Source organism: Anabrus simplex, chromosome 1, assembly GCF_040414725.1.
Source record: "Anabrus simplex isolate iqAnaSimp1 chromosome 1, ASM4041472v1, whole genome shotgun sequence".
Lineage (NCBI taxonomy): Eukaryota > Metazoa > Arthropoda > Insecta > Orthoptera > Tettigoniidae > Anabrus > Anabrus simplex.
Window position 1 is genome coordinate 1163946661 of NC_090265.1, and position 14711 is coordinate 1163961371.

Below are 14711 nucleotides of genomic sequence, written 5' to 3' on the forward strand. Positions count from 1 at the left end.
AGATTTTTCTTTCCTATTGGCTATGTTAATTCATAGACTGACTCGTTGGTAATTATAAACTTATTTCTAATGTGGATGTCATTGGTAGGCATCATTTATTTCCTTAATTTTTTCATCGAATTGTGACTTTCCTATAGTGTGTGGCCGTTGTTCCACTAAATGTAGAGCTTTCGTCCCTTGTTTAGTAACGTAGGTATCTTTTTCGTTTTATTGATATGTCGTGCACTTATATGTAATTTATAACCTACACGTTTAACAGCGATTTATTGTTGGTTCCTGCTGACAATTATGCGATTTTTTCTGGATGAATCGATTTGTTCTGGGTGATTTCCACCAAAAGACTAGCGTCACGAAAATGTTGCGAAGTGTGTGCTTGGAAAACTTGAGAGAAAGGAGACGAGTTGCTCGACTAAGATGGTATGTTCCGAGCTGTCAGTGAAATGACATTAGTGGACGAATATGTTTAAGTGATGTTTTTAAAAGTAGGGTAGGTCACAGTATGAAGATATAGTTGGAAAGTAAGATATCAAATTGGGGCTAATATTCTTTGATGGGCATCGTGTTAGGGATTGAAATAATTTAAAAAGGTATATATTCAATAAATTTCCAAATTCTTTGCAATCATTTAGGAATAAGCTAGGAAAACAAGAGATAGGGAAGTGGCCACCTGGGCGATTGCCTTAAATGCAGATCGATGTTGATTGATTGATATGCGTTTATACTGTTCTACTGATTTCATAATGTATTCCTTATTTCTCGTTTACTTTATTAGTTATATTTTGTGGCTGTTGTCCTTAAATTTTGTTACCAACCAATCGCAAAATTTCCTGGCATCAATGTAGGGACTATTCGATTGTCGGCTCCTATATCTGCCTCCATTTACAATTAAAGCTACCTTTCATAGCTTCACTGGCGCTAATTTTTAACCTTTTGGCTAATTGTGGAACTAACTTAAGTATGGCGGACACGCGGAACGGTAAAAATACATGTAGCTTGTTTTGATGATAACAGGTTTACTTTGCCCGTGGAAATACTTTATTTGAGGTTTATGCATGTAAATTCTGCGTGAGTGATTTGTGGGTTAATTGTAATGAAGCACTTTCTTCCTTGTAATCATGGCTGTAATCGTGTGAAAATGTTGTGGTAAATTCCTCTGTTTGCGCTATTTACAAGCGGAGAAAAACAAAACTTTTGAAGTGACTTCTTTCTTTTTCAGGCACTAATCCCGCGTCGGAGAGGGACACTACAAATTCTTGTGACACTAAGGTTGGCCTTTTTTTTTTCAAAGTTCTGATATAATTCTCTTGAATGGTTCTGTCAATATTTAATATTAATGTTAAAGAGATTTGTGTTCATTGTAGGTGTTTTATTTTAAATGTAATTCACTCCGCATACGAGTTGATGTTATCTATTGCCGTTCTGTGTACTTTATTAGTCTAAGGAGCCAATTGACCTGGATTCTTATAAAAATGACATATGAAGGAAAAATATCTGCACACCATAACTTAGTTGTCAACGATGTAACTCTGACGGAGTTTTTACGCGTGTGTTCAGTGGAACTGTACTTGTACCTTAATTGGGTTAGAATATAACCCTGCAGTATGCATTTACCTTCCTTGAAACTATCAGTTACCGGGCGAGTTGGCCGTGCGGTTAGGGGCGCGCAGCTGTGAGGTTGCATCCGGGAGATAGTGGGTTCGAATCCCACTGTCGGCAGCCCTGAAGATGGTTTTCCTTAGTTTCCGATTTTCACACCAGGAAGGCCACGTCCGCTTCCTTCCCACTCCTAGCCCTTTCCTATTCCATCGTCGCCATAAGACCTATCTGTGTCAGTGCGACATAAAGCCACTGCCAAAAAAACTATCAGTTCATCGTTGATGAACTTTAGAGTGGAGTGGGTCGTCCTACCAAGATTGACTTATACTACGAGAGGGACAAGAGAAATTGAAATTCTGTTGAATGTAAAGTTCCTCGACATCCCAAAGTGTGATATTTTCAGTCACACTTTTCTGCATCGTAATAATAATAATTATTAATGAGAAATGCGCACAAGGTGCATAGCCTACAATTACAGTTACAAAGATGTACAGAAATTTATTAATGGCTGAATTCTCTTAGCACAGGATAGGACGTGCTTCTATCACACTTCCTGCCACACAATTCACAGATACATTCCACCTTTGGTAGTTTAAATACTTTAGTGGAATACACTCAGTGATGAAAGCCATGTGTTGCAATTCTAGTCACTAAGTGCCTCAGTTCATTGTTAGTGTTCATCCATTCTGTGGATGTCATGGACCTCAGTGGTGTAAAAATCCTCCCGTATTTGGCTCTTTTTGAACTTGAGCTTTGATTGTAGGTCATTGTAAGCTGTGGTAACGGGAAGGATCACTTGTAGTCGTTTCTTTTGTAAAGGACTCTTCTCTTACCATTTCATAGCACAGTTGTGATCAAGTTGTTTTTTATAAGCAGAGTAGTATTTTCATGTAGGCTAAATAGTTTTTATTTTTAAAAATATCTTTTGAGATTTCTTTTAGATATGTAAGGTCAGATCATTTCTATGCCATACCTGATTAGCCTATTGGCATTACTTTGGCATGAAAAAGTTGCATTGCAGTCTTTGATGACAATTTAACATCGCAATGTCATTCATTGCTATGACTGCAGCGGTCAGTCTGTCCTTGATATGATTAATGTATGTCATGCCTAAAGTTTCCTACGTTATCCCCAGATATTTAAAACTGTGGACAAGTCATACCAGTTCCTCTTCATCCTCATAGTAGATTCTTTAATTTATTGAAATTTTACTGTCTTTGTAGAACACAAGCTTGTTAATTATAAATTTGTTTTCCTCTGACCATTTTGCCTAGCCTGGTAAAGGTAATCTGTAGTTCTTCAATGTTTCTTGATGATGTCGCTGTATAATCGGGATACAAGTAGATTTTTGTTTCCTCATTTAGTCTCATTTTATCTATCAAATCTGTAATTACTATAGAGAACAAAATAGGGTTTAAAGGATCTCCCTGCTGAACACCATTCATCTGTACTATTGGGCTTTAGAGGGCGATGTTGTCATTGACAGTGACATCGTTACTGGTATAATTGAGAATATTTCTTAAATTGTTTAATAATGGTTTTTTTATGACCTATTGCTGTTTCCAGTTTGTACATCATTTTTCCCTTATCTATTAGGTCAAATGCTTTAGTGTAGTCCACAAAGATCATGTAGGGCCTACAATTTTCCCTTGTGGTATTGCAGTGCATGATCAGTATCATCCATTAGATTCTTTATAGCATGAACTTGGGTCTTCCTTTTCTGAAGGCAAACTGCTCATCTGGTAGAAGTTGATCAGCTGCCTGTGTCATTTTTACCATCAGTAGTTTTGTGAACAGTTTGTAAATATTGCTCTTCTGGGCAATTCCTTGGTACAAATCAAAATAACTAGCATTCCTTTTACCTTTATACAATAACTTTATCAGAGCATGTCTCCTGACATAGGTATGGAGTTCTTTCAACGCATTTATTAAACAGTGCAGTCCATGTTTTTAATGGTATATTGTGTGTACTTTTTATATGCTCATTATAAAACCCATCTAACCTTGCTGGTTTCTTATTTTTACTCTCTTTTATGATTTTTTTCTACTTTGATCTCAGTGAAAGGATTGAAAGGATCTGAATTTTTGTTCGAGGATTCATTTGTGTTGGCTAGTTTTATATTGTTCTTATTCAATACTTTCCTGAAATGTTTCTCCTCAATCTTCCACGTTAATGTCATGAGGGAGGCAGGGATTATGTGGTTTTAGGGTTGTGAAGGGGCACAATCTTGCTTCTTCTAAAAGTTTTCCCCCCTCCCCCTTTTCTTCAGTGTAGTTTCTTCTCTTTTCTTTTAGTAAATTTTATGAGATATCTTTTTATCCGCATATATTTGTAGATCCCTTTCTTCACGAGTATATTATCTTTCTTTGGATAGCATTGCTGTTGTCTTGCTTGAATACTGGGGATTATCTGACAAGCCCTTTTTACTACATTTTCTTAAATGTGTGAGTGAAATATAAATTTTTAAGGTATAATTGAAAGCTGTTACTGCTTAGGACAGACGTCATCACGTAGTTGCTCTAGGGAGCCGGTGTTACTTGCTCAGCTCGGGACGGCTGTTTGTCACGTGACAAGAGAGCAGCAGACAGGCGGGTTGCATACCGTGTCCGTACTATACCTTTGCGCCACTGGCCTGCAGTACGTACTACATCATGCACTTCCCCTACTTCTTCCCCTGCTTGCTCGCTAAGCTGCTCGTATTCCTCGAGAGCAGGGAGCAAACTGGCTCCGAAGGCATTTCGCTCTTGACTGATGATGCCTGGCTTAGGACATGATGTTGCCAATTTTTTTTTTTTTTTTTTGTCAGTTTGTGTGTTTTAACATAAGTCTAATGCCCAAGTTTAAAAATAGCATTTCTATGAATATTATTATTATTATTAAATGAAAAGCGCACAATGTGCAAAAACAGTTTTTGTACATATGGTCAACTATGCTAATGCCATTCTTATTATTGAGGTTGTCCTCATTTTGCAGTTTTGTGCATGGTATCTTTCACAATGATCGTTGCACAGGTTACATATACAGTCTTTGTTCGGCTGGTGGAAGTTTTTGGTTTGGCAGAATCTGTGGTGAAATCCACGAGTGTCGTAACGTGTAATTACGTGCCGTAGCTCGTAATTTGCTTGCTTCCATTCTTCCGTCATTATAGCGTGATTTATTAGCTTGTAGGCTACATGTTTTAAATATATGATATATTAATGTTAGAAGTGATATTTGTACATGTGGTAATAATTTTGTCACCGAGCTCGATAGCTGTAGTCGCTTAAGTGCGGCCAGTATCCAGTATTCGGGAGATAGTAGGTTCGAACCCCACTGTCGGCAGCCCTGAAAATGGTTTTCCGTGGTTTTCCATTTTCACACCAGGTAAATGCTGGGGCTGTACCTTAATTAAGGCCATGGCCGCTTCCTTCCCACTCCTAGCCCTTCCCTGTCCTGTCGTCGCCATAAGACCTATCTGTGTTGGTGCGACTTAAAGCAACTAGCAAAAAAATAAAAAAGTAAAATAAAAATAAAATAAGTTGTCCATCTACGGTACCAATGAAGGTGAAGGAAACACTTTAAAGCAATATCAACACCATTGAATAACTATAGGCTTGTAAGGCAAACTTCTAATTTAACATCAGAATGATGTTAAAACACTTGGACGGTGGGCTCATTTCAAGGAGTCATGAAGGTAAGGCCTAAATATGCAAAAGATATTCCAGCCTTTTTTACCACACTTTCTTAAATACAAAACCCAGACCAATATTTGGATGTCCATGGTGCTCCTCTTGGGGGATATAATTGCCAGTGGAGCATTTACTAGGTATTTTGTTATTTTTGTAGTGCCAGCTGGTTTCGTAAAGAATATATTGAATGCTCGGTAATACACCGTTCATGTGAAATGCCAGGTTAATTGATCTACTTTCAGCATTTATGCCAAGCAAAGTGAAGACATAAGGGGTTAGGCTTCTCTTTGGGTTTTTAAATTTATTTAGCATGATGAACTTGTAAAATATAATTAGCCGGACTGAGTGGCTCACACGATTGAGGTGCTGGCCTTCTGACCCCAACTTGGCAGGTTCGATCCTGGCTCAGCCCGGTGGTATTTGAAGGTGCTGAAATACTTCAATTTTATGTTGGTAGATTTACAGGCACGTTAAAGAACTACTGCGGGACAACATTTCGGCACCTCGGCGTCTCCGAAAAACCATCAAAAGTAGTTAGTATGATGTAAAAACAATAACATTATTAAGAAATATAACTAAACTCAGTAATTTTATGTCCATTTAACAGTGCTCGGAAAGGTCACTAGTAGACATCTGCATTGCTAATATATATTAGGCACTAGAAGCGAGAGATTCCAAGTGTCTTTAAGGTTTTCATTGGGCCGATGACCTTCGATGTTAGGCCCCTTTAAACAACAAGCATAAGGTTTTCATTAAGCACTTCATCAGGGCTGGCTACTTTGTTGTTCGTCAATGTGAAAATGGCATTTATCACTTCGTTTTTGGTTATTGGATCAGGTTTTGTGTCTATGATCTCTCTGTCCAGGTACGCTTTTTCTGAGTTATTTCTGTTTAAGATTTTGTTGAAATGATTTTCCCAGTTGGACATAGGAATTTCCCCCACAATCATTTTTGGTTTTTTCCGTATTGCTACAAAGGGGTTTTTAAGACCTTCTTCGGCTTGTTTTGTATTTTCTGCCTCTATGAATATTGTTTTCATAGGATCAGCTTTTTATAATCGGAATATATAATAGGAATTTCCCCCACAATCATTTTTGGTTTTTTCCGTATTGCTACAAAGGGGTTTTTAAGACCTTCTTCGGCTTGTTTTGTATTTTCTGCCTCTATGAATATTGTTTTCATAGGATCAGCTTTTTATAATCGCATCTTGTACTGGAATGTTTCTGTAGATCTCTTTTTATATTCGTTCTTCTTGCAATATATAAATAATATGGAACCTCATTTCGTGATTGGTAGCATTCTACATCGAACCATGGTTCTGAAAGTCTTGGGGTCCTCTTTACTTGGGCATTCTTTATGTACCCTAGGGACATGTTCAGAGCAAGTTGCAAATTTCCCCGTTCAATTAGTCTGGGGATGCTTTTCAAGGTCCATTTTCTGAGTTAAGAATGCTTGTGTTTAATTTTCTTGAAATATTGTGTATATGAGATTTCTTCTTGTGTGTAGTCCAATTTGGTGTATACATTTCCATTGTTATTGTTGTTTGAGTCACCAGTCCATAGATTGGTTTGATGCAGCTCTCCATTGTCACCCTATCCTGTGCCAACCTTTTCATTAGCTACGTAACTATTGCATCCTACATCTATATATATAATAAGTGTCTTGTCTGTACATTGCTCAGAATTTAAAAAGGACGATATTTCTGTATCAGTTGTGTCCACAGTAACTAGGAAATTACCGGGCGAGTTGGCTGTGCGCATAGAGGCGCGCGGCTGTGAGCTTGCATCCGGGAGATAGTAGGTTCAAATCCTACTATCGGCAGCCCTGAAGATGGTTTTCCGTGGTTTCCCATTTTCACACCATGCAAATGCTGGGGCTGTACCTTAATTAAGGCCACGGCCGCTTCCTTCCAACTCCTAGGCCTTTCCTTTCCCATCGTCACCATAAGACCTATCTGTGTCGGTGTGACGTAAAGCCCCTAGCAAAAAAATAAAACAAAGAAACTAGGAAATGCACTTTTTAATTTTCCGTAATTTCTGTCTGTATGTATGCACACGCATCACGAGAAAACGGCTGAAGAGTATTTAATGAAAATTTAATCCTCAAATACTTACGGTACGTTATTAGTGGTCGTATCTTAATGAAAATTGGTATGCAAATTCGGGATATTAAGTCAATATAATCTAGGCCATAAATAATTGTATTCACGCTGAGTGAAATGGTAGTTTAGGGGAATGCCTAAAATTTAATTCTCAAATATTTGTTATTAGTAGTCTTATCTTAATAAAAATCGGTAGGTAAAGCCAGGGAATAAGTCGCTACAATCTAGGCTATACATAATTGTATTCGTGCTGAGAAAAATGGTACTTTAGGGGAAGGCCTAAAATTTAATTCTCAAATATTTTTGTTATTAGTGGTCGTATCGATAAATACTACAAAGCTAAAGTTATATAGTACTAGCTGATGTACCCATGCTTCGCTACGGAATTCTACATTGTATGCAGAATTCTAGGTTAGGTAGTGTACACGTGAGTAAGATTGTAATGAATTTTATTACCCTAGGAATGCGACGGGGAAGTCGCCAAACGTGTTTTGTTATGTGAGGACTGAGTGAATTTTCATTGTAATGGTAGGCCCTCTTGCCTACCATCAGTGACAATCAAGTTGGCAGACTCTCACTCTCCAACGGCCTTTTTACATCCTCAATGTTGATATTGGACCTCTATGGACCATCTCATTTGATATGATGCTATAACATTGTTATGACATGTAGGTTTGTTCATATGCTGGTTTTCCTAAGTGAAATCATCATAGCTCATTACAATGGTGCCAGGAGAAATGTTGCAATTAAAAGCAATGCTATCATATGAAATACTCGATCAAATGAAAAAACACACATTTTCTCACTTTTAACGAACAGTAGTACGCTATTACATGTGATAAAGAGACGTAGTAAGAGCTTGACAGTTGTCAACAACTTTTAGCTCATAACATAATAAGTTAGGCCTACCCTCACCATCGTCAAATGATTCTACTTTTGATCAAACATTCAACGCATTAGCTACATTCAACTGTCACATTGCCTTTTCGACCAGCATGTCAACAAACCTACATGTCATAACAATGTTATAGCATCATATCAAATGAGATGGTCCATAGAGGTCCAATATCAACATTGTATATTAACCTTCAACGACAACCTTGTACTTCTTCATCAAAGTGAACCACATCACCATATGCTATTGACTTTTGACTTTTATCTTACGTAAACAAAAAATTACAAGTCACTTGACCATATGTCAACATTATTTTATTCAACAGCATGTTTTAAAAATATGACTTTGATCGTCATTTCTCATCTTTTTCCAGTTTTAACCGCTACCCGGTCAACATCGTTTTATAGCAATTTTACCACTTGTCTATAACAAACTGTTGCTTTATTCATTTTACTTATAATAATAGTATTCGAAAGTCACTATTGCAAATACTTTCACCAAATGTAAACATCTCACTCATAGTAATAGTTTTTTAAAACCAGCATTGTACTAGTCTCTTACCATATGTTAATTTTCTTTCAAGTTTTTTCAAGGCTTTTTATAAATTAATTTTATTTTATTATTAGTCCATAAGTAAATTAGGTGCCTGATTTTATTTCAAGGTTAAACCCATGGCTGATAATGCCTATGTGTAAGGCGAAACATGCACCATTTTAATTAAAATGTCAATGTAATTCAACAAAGACAAGATTTATTGTAGTGATTAGGTGACCAAATTAATAAAATAACTTATTGTTGTTATTTCAATCAGTAGTACGCTGCCGATCTAACAGTCCAGAATTCCAGAGCTTGAATGACAGCCGTGAGCAGGGGAATAGAGTCCTAGGGTAAACACTATGCCCTTTTACTCTCTGTTTCCTAGGAGTACCCGATGAGTTGGAAAATCTTAATTCACTACTCTGGTGGGGGGGTGGGAATGTATCTGATTGGAGGCAAATTTTTCCTCCAAGCCAGAGGAGAAACCCCCTCTTGGCTGCTAATTTGAAAGAAAATGAATGTAGAATTTAATAAAAGTGAAGAGGAATTTGGAATAGGTCGAAATTGTAATTCTAGACCAGGTCATAAGTGAGCCTCTACCGAGCTCGATAGCTGCAGTCGCTTAAATGAAGCCAGTATCCAGTATTCGGGAGATAGTAGGTTCGAACCCCACTGTCGGTAGCCCTGAAGATGGTTTTCCGTGGTTTCCCATTTTCATACCAGGCAAATGCTGGGGCTGTACCTTAATTAAGGCCACGGCCGCTTCCTTTCCACTCCCAGCCCTTCCCTGTCCCATCGTCGCCATAAGACCTATCTGTGTCGGTGCGACGTAAAGCAACTAGCAAAAAGTGAGCCTCTGCCATTATTCCGTTAAATGTGCACACTGATCAATCCAATCAGCACGTTAGAGTAGGGATCGAATAGCCTGAATACCGTGGTGAACCAGCATGTTACGCACAAGCAGTATCAGAAAATGTGTGAACCAGAGGAATGGTTGCTAGAGAAGAAAGTTATCTAACTTTACTGCTTTTTCTGGTCAATATTCAGGCAGGCTGTTATACTCAGCACGTAGCAGTAATCCCATCTATCGGAGATCAGTGGCACCATAAGAGACAAAGAACATCACAACAAACAATGGTCAATGTAATGTTATTGTTGTTCAATTTTATGAGCTTTTGAATTTGTAGGCCTTCACATTTGGTTTTCTTCCGACCTTCAAATACCACTCTTATCATAGTTGGTATGGTACAACTGTATAAAAGATAAATAATCAGAAATTGTATTCTCTATAAATTGTGTTATGTAGTACTTTTCGATAGGACCAATAACATACGTATTTAATTAAATTTTAGGCGCCTTCCCCTAAACTACTATTTCATCCAGGGTGAATAAAATTGTTGATAGCTTCGACTGTAGTTTCTTATTCCCCGACACTATGTGCCGATTTTCATTAAATTCTGTTTACACATTTTCTCGTGGCTTTGCGTTGATATGGACTTGGCAACAAAAATACAAATTAATGAATATCTCCGTTATCATAGCCGGTGCTGTAAAAATGTATGATATGAATGATCGGAAATTTAATTCTATATAACCTTCAGTGGCGAAGCGTGCTAGTCTGCTCTAATCTGCTTGTCATATTCATACCTTGGTCTACCCCTACTGTTCTTACTGCCTACACTTCCTTCAAAAACCAACTGAACAAGTACTGGGTGTCTTAAGATGTGTCCTATCATTCTATCTCTTCTTGTCAAATTAAGCCAAATTGATCCCCTCTCACCAATTCGATTCAGTATCTCCTCATTCGGTACATTGATGGAATCTTATGAGACTGATGTGGTGATAGGAGTGGAATCGTGGTTGAAAGAAGGGGTGGGTAATAGAGAAGTATTTCCAGAAGGGTACACAGTCTATCGTAGAGACCGAGGAGATAAAAAGGGAGGGGGGTGTTTATTCTCGTGAAGGAAACTTACTGTTCACATGAATGGTTTACCGATGAAAGGGATGAAATATTAGGGATAAAATTAGTTTGTGATAATATGAAGGAGGTGGGAATTATAGGAACATACAGGCCTGGAAGAGAGGAAAGAGACATGGAAATCTTTGAAAAAATAATAGATTATACTCGTAAAAACAATAATAATGATATGGTAATAATTGGGGGAGATCTAAATTTGCCTGAAGTTGAATGGAAAGGAGCTGCAAGTGAAGCCCATGAACAGAAACTGGCAAATAAGTTCATTTGGGAGGGAGGATTTACACAAGTAGTACAAGAACCGACTCGTCTCAATAACTTACTAGATGTATTCTTGGTTAAACCATGGGAAATTGTTGATAAAACTGAGGTAATTGAAGGAATAGGAGACCATAAGGCTGTAATAATGGATGTAGGACTCGTACCAAAAAGGCTTAATAAGAGGGTTACACAAGACAAGAAATTGTACAGAAAAACTAAAGTTGATGAATTTGGGACTTACCTTAAATCACAATTCAGTTGCTGGATAAGTGAAGGGAGTAACGTGGATACACTTTGGGCTAAATTTAAAGGAATTATTTGGGAAGGAGAGAAGAGATTTGTACCTGTTAAGAAGGGTAAAATGACCTCAGACCCTGTTTATTATACAAGGGAAATAAGAAAATTAAAAAGAAAATGTAGAATAGTAAACAGGAAAATCAAAGAGGGTAAGGAGAGTAGAGAAACTAGAAAACAGCTAATGAGGGAACTGAATAGAGTGAAAAAGGAAGCAAAAGAGAATTATATGAATGGCATACTTCAAGAGGGTAATGACCACAAAGGGAAATGGAAAAAGCTGTATTCATATACAGTATTAGGAATCAAAAAGGAAAAGGAATCCAAATTCCTACAATGGTGGGAGAAGGGGGTGAACACTATTTTAACAGATACTGAGAAAGCAAACCTATTTAGTAGGGAATTTAGAGATTCAGTAGATGATTGTCAAGAGTTGGAAACCGAAACAGAAGATAGAGAGGGAGAGAGACAGAGGGAAACAAGAAGCTTCTCATTCACAAACGAAGATATTTTCAGAGAAATCCAACTGCTTCAGCAAGGAAAAGCTGCAGGAAGTGATCAAATTACTGGGGAGGTATTAAAGACAATGGGGTGGTACATAGTGCCTTATTTAAAATTTCTCTTTGACTATGTCATAAATAATAGTGTAATACCAAAGGAATGGAAGGAATCTATAATAATACCAATTTATAAAGGAAAGGGTGATAAAAGGAAACCAGAGAACTACAGACCAATCAGCCTGACCAGTATAGTTTGTAAAATTCTGGAGAGTTTAATATCGAAGTACATCAGAGGGATATGTGATGATAAAAATTGGTTCGAGGAGCCAGTATGGATTTAGAAAGAAATTTTCTTGTGAGGCACAACTGGTGGGATTTCAGCAGGACATATCAGATCAGTTGGATTCAGGAGGTCAGTTCGATTGCATAGCCATAGATCTTTCCAAAGCCTTTGATAGAGTGGAACATGGAATATTATTAAAGAAATTGGAGGGAATAGGATTGGACGTAAGGGTTACACGTTGGATAAAAGCATTTCTAAATTCAAGGGTTCAGAAAGTCAAAGTAGGAAATAATGTATCTCAGGAAGAGAAAGTTTGGAAGGGAATTGCACAGGGTAGTATAATCGGTCCGTTACTTTTCTTAATATACGCAAATGATTTAGTGAGTAATATAACATCAAAAACAAGATTGTATTCAGATGACATCATTGTTTATAGGGAAATAAATAACATTCCGGATTGTTCAGAATTACAAAGGGACCATGAGAGTATCCAAAAATGGGTTGAAGAGAATAGTATGAAGGTTAATGGAGGCAAATCAACTGTTACAACTTTTACAAACAGGAGCTTTAAAACTGAATTTGAATATACTTTGGATGAGGTAGTTATCCTAAAAGATGGCAAGTGCAAATACTTAGGTGTGAGATTTGAAAGTAATTTGCATTAGAAGGGTCATATTGATGACATTGTTGGGAAAGCATACAGATCATTACATGTCATAATGAGGCTACTTAAAGGATGCAACAAAGAATTAAAAGAAAAAAGTTACTTGAGTATGGTTCGTCCATTATTGGAATATGCAAACAGTGTTTGGGATCCCCACCAAGAATACCTAATAAAAGAAATAGATAGTGTGCAGAGGAAAGCAGCAAGATTTGTAACAGGGGATTTCAGGAGAAAGAGTAGTGTATCAGAAATGTTAAAGGAACTTGGGTGGGAAACTTTAAGTAAGAGAAGGGAGAAAACTAGACTTACAGGATTAAATAGAGCCTATACAGGAGAAGAAGCATGGGGAGATATCCGTGAGAGGCTTCAGTTGGAAAATAATTATATCGGCAGGACTGACCACAAATATAAAATTAGAAGGAATTTTAGCAGAAGCGATTGGGGTAAATTTTCATTCTTTGGGAAGGGTGTGAAGGAGTGGAACAGTTTACCAGGGGTAGTGTTTGATCCTTTTCCAAAATCTGTACAGATATTCAAGAAGAGAATAAACAGCAACAGAGAAAATAAATGAAGTGTTAGAGGGCATTCGACCAGTGCAGGTTATTGTAAATAAAAAAAATGTGTGTGGATAAATTAATTCCATCCCCTGGTCTAAGGAGTTTGGACAGCCAAAGTAGGGGACTGCTTGTAGGGGTGAAGTACAGTGGGGACTTCGAGGGCCCTGGGACCGCTACGGTAGCTGTGAAGGCCCTTCAGGAACTCTGAAAAGTGGTGGCAAAAGGGGCTCTGGTTAAGACGCAGCAGGTCGTTATGCTACTTAGTATCCAGAACGGTAAAAAAAAAAAAAAAAAAAAAAAAAAAGTAAATAAATAAATGCAATGTAAATATTAATGTTATACCAGTTGTATAGTATCATTTGAAGTAATTCCACATACTGTATATCAGTTGACTATATTTGTAAGTAGTACAGGAGATATTATAAGTAGAATTTTGTAAACAATATAAATTTATTAAGGATGAGCTGTGTGTTTAATAGAAAACATTGTTAGCGTAAATTGTATAATATTGTATTATAGGAAAAATTTTCTTCTTTTGTTAATTTAATATTTAGTGCTTGACAATAATGTATTTTAGTGTACCATTTGCCACCGAGGTAGACACCTCATTTGCAAATAAAGAGATTTTGATTTGATTTGATTCAGCCTATCCATCGCACCTTCAGCATTCTTCTGTTCACCACATTTCAAAAGCTTCTGTTCCTATCCTTCTGAGCTAGTTATTGTCCATGTTTCACTTCCATACATTGCCATGCTCCAGATGAAAGTCTTCAGAAATATCTTTCTATTTCCTATATCAATGTTTGAAGTGAGCAAATTTCCTTTCTTAAGAAAGCTCTTCCTTGCTTGTGCTAGTCTGCATTTTATGTCCTTCTGGTATCATTAGTTATTTTACTACCCAAGTAACAATATTCATCTGCTTCCTTTAAATACTTCATTTCCTAATGTAATATTACCTGCATCACCTGCCTTCGTTCAACTGCACTCCATGTCCGCTTCCGTAGCGTAACGGTTAGTGTTATTAGCTGCCGTTCTCGGGGGCCCGGGTTCGATTCCCGGTACTGCCAGAAATTTAAGATTGGTGGGAGGGCTGGTATGTGGTTGGAATGGTACGTGCAGCTCACCTCCAATGAGGGTGTGGCTGAAAAGAGCTGCACCACTTCGGTACGAGGACACGAGTTCACTTCACTTCACAACTGCACTCCATTACCTTTATTTTGGACGTATTTATTTTCATCTTGTACTCCTTACCCAAGACTTCGTCCATACCATTCAGCAACTTCTCTAGATCTTCTGGAGTCTCAGATAAAATAACCATATCATCGGCAAATTTCAGGGTTTTGTTTTCCTCTCCTTGGATTGTGATTGCCTTTCCCAGT

General features: G+C 37.5%; 1 protein-coding gene across 1 annotated transcript in view; it reads left to right on the top strand.

The window, feature by feature from the left end:
• The first annotated feature begins 968 nt into the window (after positions 1-968).
• Positions 969-14711, top strand: part of RanBP3 (ran-binding protein 3) — a 345810-nt gene continuing 332067 nt past the window's right edge. Inside the window, exons 1-2 of the mRNA XM_068225428.1 lie at positions 969-976; positions 1217-1266. The gene's annotated coding sequence lies outside the window, so the exon portion shown is untranslated. The remainder of the gene's footprint in view (positions 977-1216; positions 1267-14711) is intronic.